Consider the following 9,854-nt stretch of genomic DNA (forward strand, 5'->3'; position numbering starts at 1 on the left):
CAAAGTTCACATCCTAATAGGGGCAGCTGGACAATAAATAATAACATAATAAATTACTTAGCATCGAATGGGAAAAAAAAAACTATTTATAAAGACTAAGTGATATTAGGACTGCTTTGGGGTCTGTTTGCAATTTTCAAATAGGATGTGCACAGTAGGTCTTATTGACTTTGGGTGATAAGAGAGTGAGCTATGTAGGTTACTAAAAGAAGAGCATTCTAGGGCACAGTGCATAGGTCCTGAGACAGAATCATGCCTGGTGTGTTCTTGGAGCAACAGAGAGCCAGGATCTGTGGAGTGGAGTGTGCAAGGGGAAAGTAGATGAGGTTAGAGATGAAGGAGTGAAACTGAGTGAAATGGGGAACTCTTGGAAGATTTTGAGCAAAGGGTTTTATATTTTTTTCATTCCCTCTTACTATGTCTTAACGCTTTTGTTCAGTCAATATTTGTGGATTGATTTCAGTGGGAGCTTAGGTGAAAATGCTGACTTAAGAGTTAGATACTAATAGTGACAACTGCTGGACGACGGTTCCAGGGCGGCCAGAAGGGAGATGTTTTGAGGCAGACAAAACATAGTGGAACCTTCAGGCTATACCACATGGCTAAAGATATTTTAGAAATACAATCAAGATGATTCACACACTTAAAAGAAGGTCTTCAGTCCCACTGTCTCATTCTTTTGGACACAGATGAAGGAGGTTTCCTTTTATCTACTCTGACACTTGATAGCATTTTGTCCTATGACTACAAGTATGTCACAAATACAGTGTCACTGAGTGACAATGTAGTGTTCTTAAAAGGAGAATCCAGATAAAAGCATAAAAAAAAAAACAAAACGCCCTGTTCAAAAAAAAAACAGACAAAAACGTAAAAGAAAACAAAAACAAAAAATAAAAACGCCCTGTTCAAAGAAAATAGGCAAAAAACGTAAAAAAATAAATAAATAAAATAAAAGGAGAATCCCTAATGTTAAGACCTGATAATTTAATAAGAAAGAATCTGATCAAATTTCCTTCCAGAACATGGAGCAGTTAGCTACTAGATTAGTGACTTATTGGTCATAATTTTCAGGTGCAAGAGAGGTTACATTGTGAAGCAACCACTTTAATTAGGTTCTACAACGATAATTACTTAAAGTGGGATGATCTACTTTTCAACTGTAAGAGCTTTTTGTTCTAGGAAGTGAATGTTGTTATACCTGTTTATACATATTTTAATAATGTTTTATAAATACCTAATAAATAAAATATTCAAAAAGTTACTGAGAATTATTCTGCCTTAGCATTAGAGTTCATCTCCTCAGGACAGGTGGTCATAGCACTCGAATGTTCTTTGAACGAACAACCTCATGAACGAGTGAGCTGTGTTGCAGGGTAGCATCTGCCTGAAATGCATTTGGATCCCTGTTTTCTTTATCAGAGTGGCATGACTTCCACAAAGACAGGGAAATGATCCTCATGTCATGTCTCCCCTCCCCTGATCCCCAGCTTCTACATTCTGAAGTACATAGAGAGGCTTCCCTGGGGGCTCAGTGGTAAAGAATCCGCTTGCCAATTCAGGAGACATGGGTTCGATCTCTGGTCCAGGAAGATCCCACGTGCCGCAGAACAGCCACAACTATTAAGCTGGTGCTCTAGAGCCCGGGAACTGCAACTGCTGAGCCCACACGTGGCAGCTACTGAAGCCTGCGTACTTTAGAGCTTGTGCTTAGCAACGAGAGAAGCCACTGCAATGAGAAGCCCACACACTGCAGTGAAGACCCGGCACAGCCAAAAAAAAAGTACAGAGCGCTATCAGTCCTGCAAAGTGTCTGCTGACTCATATCAGTTCCAAACTGTTACTGCTTTGCAACCAGATAAGGACAGAAACTGAGGGCAAGCGTTTTAAGAGTTTTTATATATTTGTCAGCTGAATTAATTTTTTTGAACCAAGCTGTATCTTTTTAAAAATTCATTTTCATAGTAATTGACTTACAGCAGTTTACACAGCCATCCATCCATAACAGATTGGAGATTAAAACTGGTCCTTCATGTCAAAAATTTAACAAACACTACTCTAGATGACCCTTTAGCCCAGATACCAACAGAAAAAGATGTGGTGGTTCCCGCATTAGTCCAGCCTTGTCTCTTTGACTGTCTGAACCTGCCTGGTCTTATTGGAACCTTGGCCTCCATTCTATTTCTGCATCTGGTCTGAAATGTAGTAGGCTCAGCCCAGCATGTCTCTACAGGCCTGTGTCTGCCCAAAGGCAGCTATCTTCTAAATTCACACCACTGTCCCGTGGTATAGACTACGATAGGTGGCTCCGGGGAAGCAGTGAGCAACAGCACGAACTTTTCTAGTAGGTACTCTATGTACTCTAGTTTTATAACTTGCTTTTCTTGCTTCAGTTCAGTTCAGTTCAGTTGCTCAGTCATGTCCGACCCTGTGACCCCATGAACCGCAGCACGCCAGGCCTCCCTGTCCATCACCAACTCCTGGAGTCCACCCAAACCCATGTCCATTGAGTTGGTGATGCCATCCAACCATCTCATCCCCTGTCGTCCCCTTCTCCTCCTGCCCTCAATCTTTCCCAGCATCAGGGTCTTTTCCAATGAGTCAGCTCTTTGCATGAGGTGGCCAAAGGATTGGAGTTTCAGCTTCAGCATCAGTCCTTCCAGTGAACACCCAGGACTGATCTCCTTTAGGATGGACTGGTTGGATCTCCTTGCAGTCCAAGGGACTCTCAAGAGTCTTCTCCAACACCACAGTTCAAAAGCATCAATTCTTGGGCGCTCAGCTTTCTTTATAGTCCAACTCTCACATCCATACGTAACCACTGGAAAAACCATAGCCTTAACTAGACAGACCTTTGCTGACAAAGTCATGTCTCTGCTTTTTAATATGCTGTCTAGGTTGGTCATAACTTTCCTTCCAAGGAGTAAGCGTCTTTTAATTTCATGGCTGCAATCACCAGCTGCAGTGATTTTGGAGCCCAGAAAAATAAAGTCAGCCACTGTTTCCCCATCTATTTGCCATGAGGTGATCAGACCAGATGCCATGATCTTCCTTTTTTGAATGTTGAATTTTAAGTCAAATTTTTCACTCTCCTTTTTCACTTTCATCAAGAGGCTCTTTAGTTCTTCTTCACTTTCTGCCATAAGGGTGGTGTCATCTGCATATCTGAGGTTATTGATATTTCTCCCGGCAATCTTGATTCCAGCTTGTGCTTATTCCAGCCTAGCGTTTCTCATGATGTACTCCGCATATAAGTTAAATAAGCAGGGTGACAATATACAGCCTTGACGTACTTCTTTTCTTCTGTTGTTCCATGTCCAGTTCTAACTGTTGCTTCCTGACCTGCATACAGATTTCTCAAGAGGCAGGTCAGGTGGTCTGGTATTCTTTCAGAATTTTCCACAGTTTGTTGTGATCCACACAATCAAAGGCTTTGGCATAGTCAATAAAGCAGAAATAGATGTGTTTTTTTTTTGGAGCTGTCTTGCTTTTTTGATGATCCAGCAGATGTTGGCATTTTGATCTCTGGTTCCTCTGCCTTTTCTAAAACCAGCTTGAACATCTGGAAGTTCATGGTTCATGTATTGCTGAAGCCTGGCTTGGAGAATTTTAAGCATCACTTTACTAGCTTAACATGTTACAAGTGTTATCATGCCAATAGAGACCTATGGGTTTTGACAGTGTCAACATATTTCAATGTACAATTATTTTTTTAATTTTTATTTATTATTGTGTTGTGCTGGGTCTTTATTGCTGTGTGCAGGCTTTCTCCAGCTGCAGCAGGTGGGGGCTACTCCCTAGTTGTAGGTGACAGGCTTCAGTAGTTGTGTCACACTGGCTTACCTGCCCTGTGACACGTGGGATCTTGCCAGGCCAAGGCTCAAACCCATATTGGCTCAATTCCCTGCATTGATAGGCGGATTCTTAACCACTGGACCACTAGGGAAGTCTCTCAATGAATGATCATTTAACCAGTCTCCTACAAGCTCACAGGTTTGTTCTACCTGTGTTAAGCAATTCTTTCAAATTATTAGTAAGTAAACTGAAGAAGTTTGCATAAAAGTTTATTCTTTATGAAAGTGCCCGTAATCTCACAGTCCCAGCATAGCAAATTTGGGTTCTTTTATCTACCTTTTGGCTCAATTAAATTCAACGTATTGAAAAGCAACCCTGTTATCTCCTACCCCAGTCCTCCTCCGTCTCCTGAGTTGTCAGCAAAAGCAAGCCAGAAGACTAGATTGCCTTCTTTTTACCTCTTTAGTCTCATGTTTATGTATTTTCTGTTTTAGTAATTTTACTGCATTAGTTGTAACATTTCTTACCTTTCCTCTTACAGGAGTCTAACCCATCTCTTGACATCGTCTTTACCACCCCCCCCCCCCCAGCCAAAATGGATTTCTGCAGTCCATTTTGAAGCTCCCTCCAGGATTCTTTTTTGCTCCCTAGTCAAGTTTCTTCAGGAAATTATACAGGAATTTCCTCATTATACAGGAATTTTCCTCATTATACAGAAATCTTTAGCTGAGAACAATTTCTGGAGAGTCAGCTATGATCTGCCAGTAGCTAGCACTGGGTGGAGGGGGAAGCTAAGAGGGAAATGAAATCCAAATTTAGCACCAAAGTATCCACTGGCAACCTTTCCAGCATCTTAATCACTTTCCCCACTTCTTTCCCTATGCAGTCCTTCACCTGAATGGAGATTCTTACTATTTCTGGAGCAAGCAATTCACCTTGATCTGTTTGAAAAAAGATCTGCTTAAAATACTGCATTCTTTTATTATTTAGTGTATCTCCACAGCTATTAGCTCAAAGATGACCTCTTTCATTGAATCTTTCCTACCTGTCCCCTACCCCCAGGTAAGAGGCTTTTGCAGCACATGTCACTCTCAGATCACTATTTATATGTCTACTTCCTCTACGAGAATGAGATCCCAGGAGGGCGAGTGATTATGTCTTGTGTGTGTGCCTGCAAAGTTGCTTCAGTTGTGTCTGACTGTGTGACCCTATAGACTGAAGTCTGCCAGGCTCCTTTGTCCATGGCATTCTCCAGGCAAGAATACTGGAGTGGGTTGCCATTCCCTCCTCCAGGGGATCTTCCCCACCCAGGGATCAAATCCTCATCTCTAAAATCTACCTGCATTGGCAGATGGGTTCTTTACCACTAGTGCCACCTGGGAAGCCCGATTGTGTCTTACTTATTTTTATATACTCAGCATCTAGCACTGTGTACTGAATTTTAATTCATAGACAGGATTTGTAGCTGACTAAACACTCATGCAGTTTTACCTAGTATCATGAACACATTTCCTTCAGAATTTTAATGTAATTGTATTGACACTATGAGCAGATTAACCAGGACCCTAATTTTTGACATCTAGGTTGTTCCTGCAAACGATTTTGTATATGGCTATCTATCTACATATTTTCTCTTTACACCTGCCTTCAATCTTTCCCAGCATCAGGGTCTTTTCAAATGTGTCAGTTCCTCCCATCAGGTGGCCAAAGTATTGGAGTTTCAGCTTCAGCATCAGTCCTTCCAATGAATATTCAGGACTGGTTTCCTTTCGGATGGACTGGTTGGACCTTCTTGCAGCCCAAGGGACTGTCAAGTCTTCAACACCCCAGTTCAAAAACATCAATTCTTCAGTGCTCAGTGTTCTTTATAGCCCAACTCTACATCCATAGATGACTGCTGGAAAAACCATAGCTTTGACTAGACGGACCTTTGTTGGCAAAGTAATGTCTCTGCTTTTTAACATGCTGTCTAGGTTGGTCATAACTTTCCTTCCAAGCACCAATCGTCTTTTAATTTCATGGCTGCATTAGGTTTCCTTATTTCTCCTTATTTTCCAGGCTTTTAATCCCTGCAAAATTATGAGGGCTAAGTTGGGGGAAATCAGTAGGAGATCCCATGAGCATGTGTGGAGCACCAGGGTGAAGGACATCACAGGGTTAATGAAGGCAGCTAACTTCCAGAGTTCAGTTCAACCTCCCTTACTACTTTTTTCTGGAATAAAATCTTTATTAGTACAGTTGATTATGTATTTGTGTAATTGTAGGTGTACAATGTAGTGATTCACAATTTTTAAAGGTTATAATCCTTTATAGTTGTAAAATACTGGCTATATTCTTTGTACAATGTATCTTTATAGCTTATTTTACACCTAATAGTTTGTACCTATTAATTCCCTATGCTGATGAAACTAATTCTTTTTTTTTTCTTTATTTATTTTTATTAGTTGGAGGCTAATTGCTTTACAATATTGTAGTGGTTTTTGCCATACAATGACATGAATCAGCCATGGATCTACATGTGTTCCCCATCCCGATACCCCTTCCTGCCTCCCTCCCCATCCCTTCTTGTTTTTGTAAATAAAGGAGGTGAAATGACTGATTCCCAAGTTTTGAGTAGGTATTCAAAAGGAGTAGGTATTCAAAAGGTATCCATCTAGGCACCTACATAAAACCAACAGCATTCTTGATGGACTACTCTTTTCTTCTTAAAATTGGGATGCACAAGCCTTAATGGTACGAAACCCACCTACCAAAGCAGGAGACGTGAGATGTGGGTGAGATTCCTGGGTTGGGCAGACCCCCGGAAAAGGGCTTGGCAACCCACTCCGGTATTCTTGCCTGGAGAATCCCATGGCAGAGGAGGCTAGTGGGCTAGTCCACGGGGTCACAAAGAGTTGGACACAACTGAGCGACTTAGCACGCACACGCAAAGGCTGAGGCGAGGAAAACCCCGAGGGAGCAAAATGCAAGGACGCACTTACTCCTAGATGCCCACTTACACCACCCTGATCTGACAGTACCCCTTGAATTTCACTCCCTAAGAGTCTTCCCAACAGTAGTCACGAGCTGCTCTTACCATTCATACTTAACATGTTATTAGAGGTCCTAACAGGTAAACAGGTAAGAAAATAAAAGTCTTTCAAAACCAGTGAGCAACGTAGAGAATAGATTTACAGACATGGGGAGAGGGGAGAGGGTGAGATGTATGTTGAGAGTAACATGGACACTTAATTACCATGTGTAAAATAGATAGCCAACGGGAATTTGCTCTGTGGCTCAGGAAACTCAAACGGGCTCTGTGTCAACCTAGGGGGGTGGGATAGGGAGGGAGACAGGAGGAAGCTTCAAAAGGGAGGGGATATATGTATACCTATGGCTGATTCATGTTGAGGTTTGACAGAAGACAACAAAATTCTGTAAAGCAATTATCCTTCAATGAAAAATAAATTTTTAAAAAGTGAGCTTATTTATTAGCAAGGTTTCATGATACAAAAGCAAAAAAATTTAATTGTTATCTGTAAGTTATCAGTTGGAAAAAAAATTCCATTGATAGATTATCATCAAAAAAATCTTAGTTATGACAATCAAAATCACACAAAATATTACACCAAACATTTCTGAGAAAAAGATGACAGATGCATTCAACCCAATCCTAATCCATCATAGTGCCCATCGGGACTTTAAAAGATAGAAATCAACAGACTTACTTTAATATTTGCACAGAAATACAGAATTCATAAAAGGCACCAAAGTAATTCAATGGAAAAAGCACAAATGGTGCTGGATTTATTTACCATATGGATAAAAACAAACCTCGACCCCTACCTTGTATCACAGAAAAAATTGAGGTGGATCCTAAGATGTAAAAGCCAAAAATTATAAAGCTTTTACAAGAAAACAATGTCACCATCACATTGTGGAGGAAGGCAAATTTATTAGAGAAGATCCACTTAACAAGGTGATAATGACTGCTGAAATTTAAGAACTACTCCAGACACTATTAGAAAAATGAAGACAGACTAGGAGAAAATACTTACAAAATACCACAGAAAAAAATTGTATCCAAAATATATAGTTCCATACCTCATTAATGAAAAGAGCCAATTTTTAAATGTACAAAACTTATTTTCATTCTCAGAATACAGTAATGGCTGACATATGAGAGAGCATACTCATTAGAGAAATGTAGAGTAAACACAAGATACTACTACACACTCAGAAGCCACAATGCTTGTATGAGGAAATGTTCATAGCAGCTTTATTAATATTTTCTCACAACTGAGAACCAACAAAATGTTCATTTAACACAACAGCTAAACAAATTGTGGTACATTCATACAGTGGAATACTACTCGGCAATAAGAAATACATGGTTCAACCTCTCAAAACTTTCTATTTATGAAAGCATTAAAGTTTCAGAGCTGGGATGGAGGGGGCAAGGGAACCCTACTCTTTAGTGGAAAAATTTGGATAGTAGTTAAACTACCTAGAGTAATGCTTCATTGCTTAGGTAGTGGTATAAGGGAACTTTCTTTGGTCCTGATATGGCTGTGGGCCAAGAGTATACATTCTTAAAAACTGTAAAGATTTGTATATATCAGCTTTTTGTAAATCTTACCTAATGAGGTGTTTGTAGCAGGTAGTTCAGTGTACCAGAGCAGAATTGAGGACTCAAGCTAGGGTGTGGTGGTTCAAGGAGAAATTTGAGTATACATCCAATTTAGATGTTTAATTATAAATAACCTATTCGGGGGGCTTCTAGCTCACATGTGTGTCAGTTGCTCAGTTGTGTCTTGACTCTTTGTGACCCCATGGACTGTAGCCCACCCGGCTCCTCTGTCCATGGGACTCTCCAGGCAACAAATACTGGAGTAGGCTGCTATGTCCTACTCCAACAGCATACTGGACATCTCTTCACACTGCCAGTAGTTTTCTTCCAATCTGAGTTACATCACAAACCTCTACGACTGCCTCAGTTTCATCCTATGTTTCTGGTTTGAGCACTCAGGAAAATATTGGATTACAAGTAGTTTGAAGATGGTTCAGTTTGGGGATAAGAATTGACACTTCTCATGTTGTAAAGGACTAACAAAGTGAACCTAAGGAGCAAACGGAAGTGGGAAGTAAAACAAACTGATGGGGAGCAACAGTGGACACGCCTGCAGGGAACCCCTTTAGTCTCTAAAGGCAGAAATGGGTGGCTAGGAATTCAAAGGGCTAATACTTCTTCCATTATAACAGAAAGAGAAGGCAGATGAAAATGTAAAGTTTGAAGGTGGGTAGCTGGGAAGTGGCGTTATCTGGCTAAGACAATAAAAGTCTTTCCTCCTGAATCTCATCAGTTAACACCAGGTGTTTGCCAAACTCAAGTTACCTGTTCCTACAAAACAATCTGGCATTGTAGGACTGCACACACCTTTAACATCTTGCTTTTCTAAGATCAACATTTTCTTTTGAGCTGTGCTCTGTGGCACTCAGGAATCTTGGTTCACTGACTAGAGAGCTAAACTGTGCCCCCTGCACTGGGAGCACAGTCTTAACGGACCGCCAGGGAGGTCCCTAAGATCAACCTTTTTTAACTCAAATTTTGGACAATACTCTGATAAGCTTAAGAAAGATCTGAATATAATAAAGATTCCAGTTTTTAGCTTATTGTATATGAGACTGAAGAACTGAAATTTTGCCAAATGATGAGATATGTACCTGCATGGCACAACGATCGAAAGCTTTTAACTATGTTCTGGTTGCAAGAACTGTGAATTAAACTCTGCTCCCCACCCCACCATGAAGTACCTATTCCATAATAAATGCTGGAATATTCCATCTTCAAACTTTTCTAGTTCCAAACTCTAGCATTCTTATTCTACTTACACTCTTCCTACTCTGATAACCTGGGATACAGCCCAGATGATTTCCTTTCAGCTTCAGTTATGAAGCTACTATCAACAACGAAATGTTTAAAATTGTTCTCCCAGAACTTAAAGATCTTATAACATCTCCCATAACCTTAAAAAAATCATTAAATATTAATTCCTTCAATTAATTATAAAAACTTTATATAG

General features: G+C 40.3%; 1 protein-coding gene across 1 annotated transcript in view; it reads left to right on the forward strand.

The window, feature by feature from the left end:
- Window positions 1-9,854, forward strand: part of CDK19 (cyclin dependent kinase 19) — a 265,331-nt gene that overhangs the window by 30,828 nt on the left and 224,649 nt on the right. The gene's annotated exons all lie outside the window — the stretch shown is intronic.

This window comes from Cervus elaphus, chromosome 28 (genome assembly GCF_910594005.1).
Source record: "Cervus elaphus chromosome 28, mCerEla1.1, whole genome shotgun sequence".
Classification (NCBI taxonomy): Eukaryota; Metazoa; Chordata; class Mammalia; order Artiodactyla; family Cervidae; genus Cervus; species Cervus elaphus.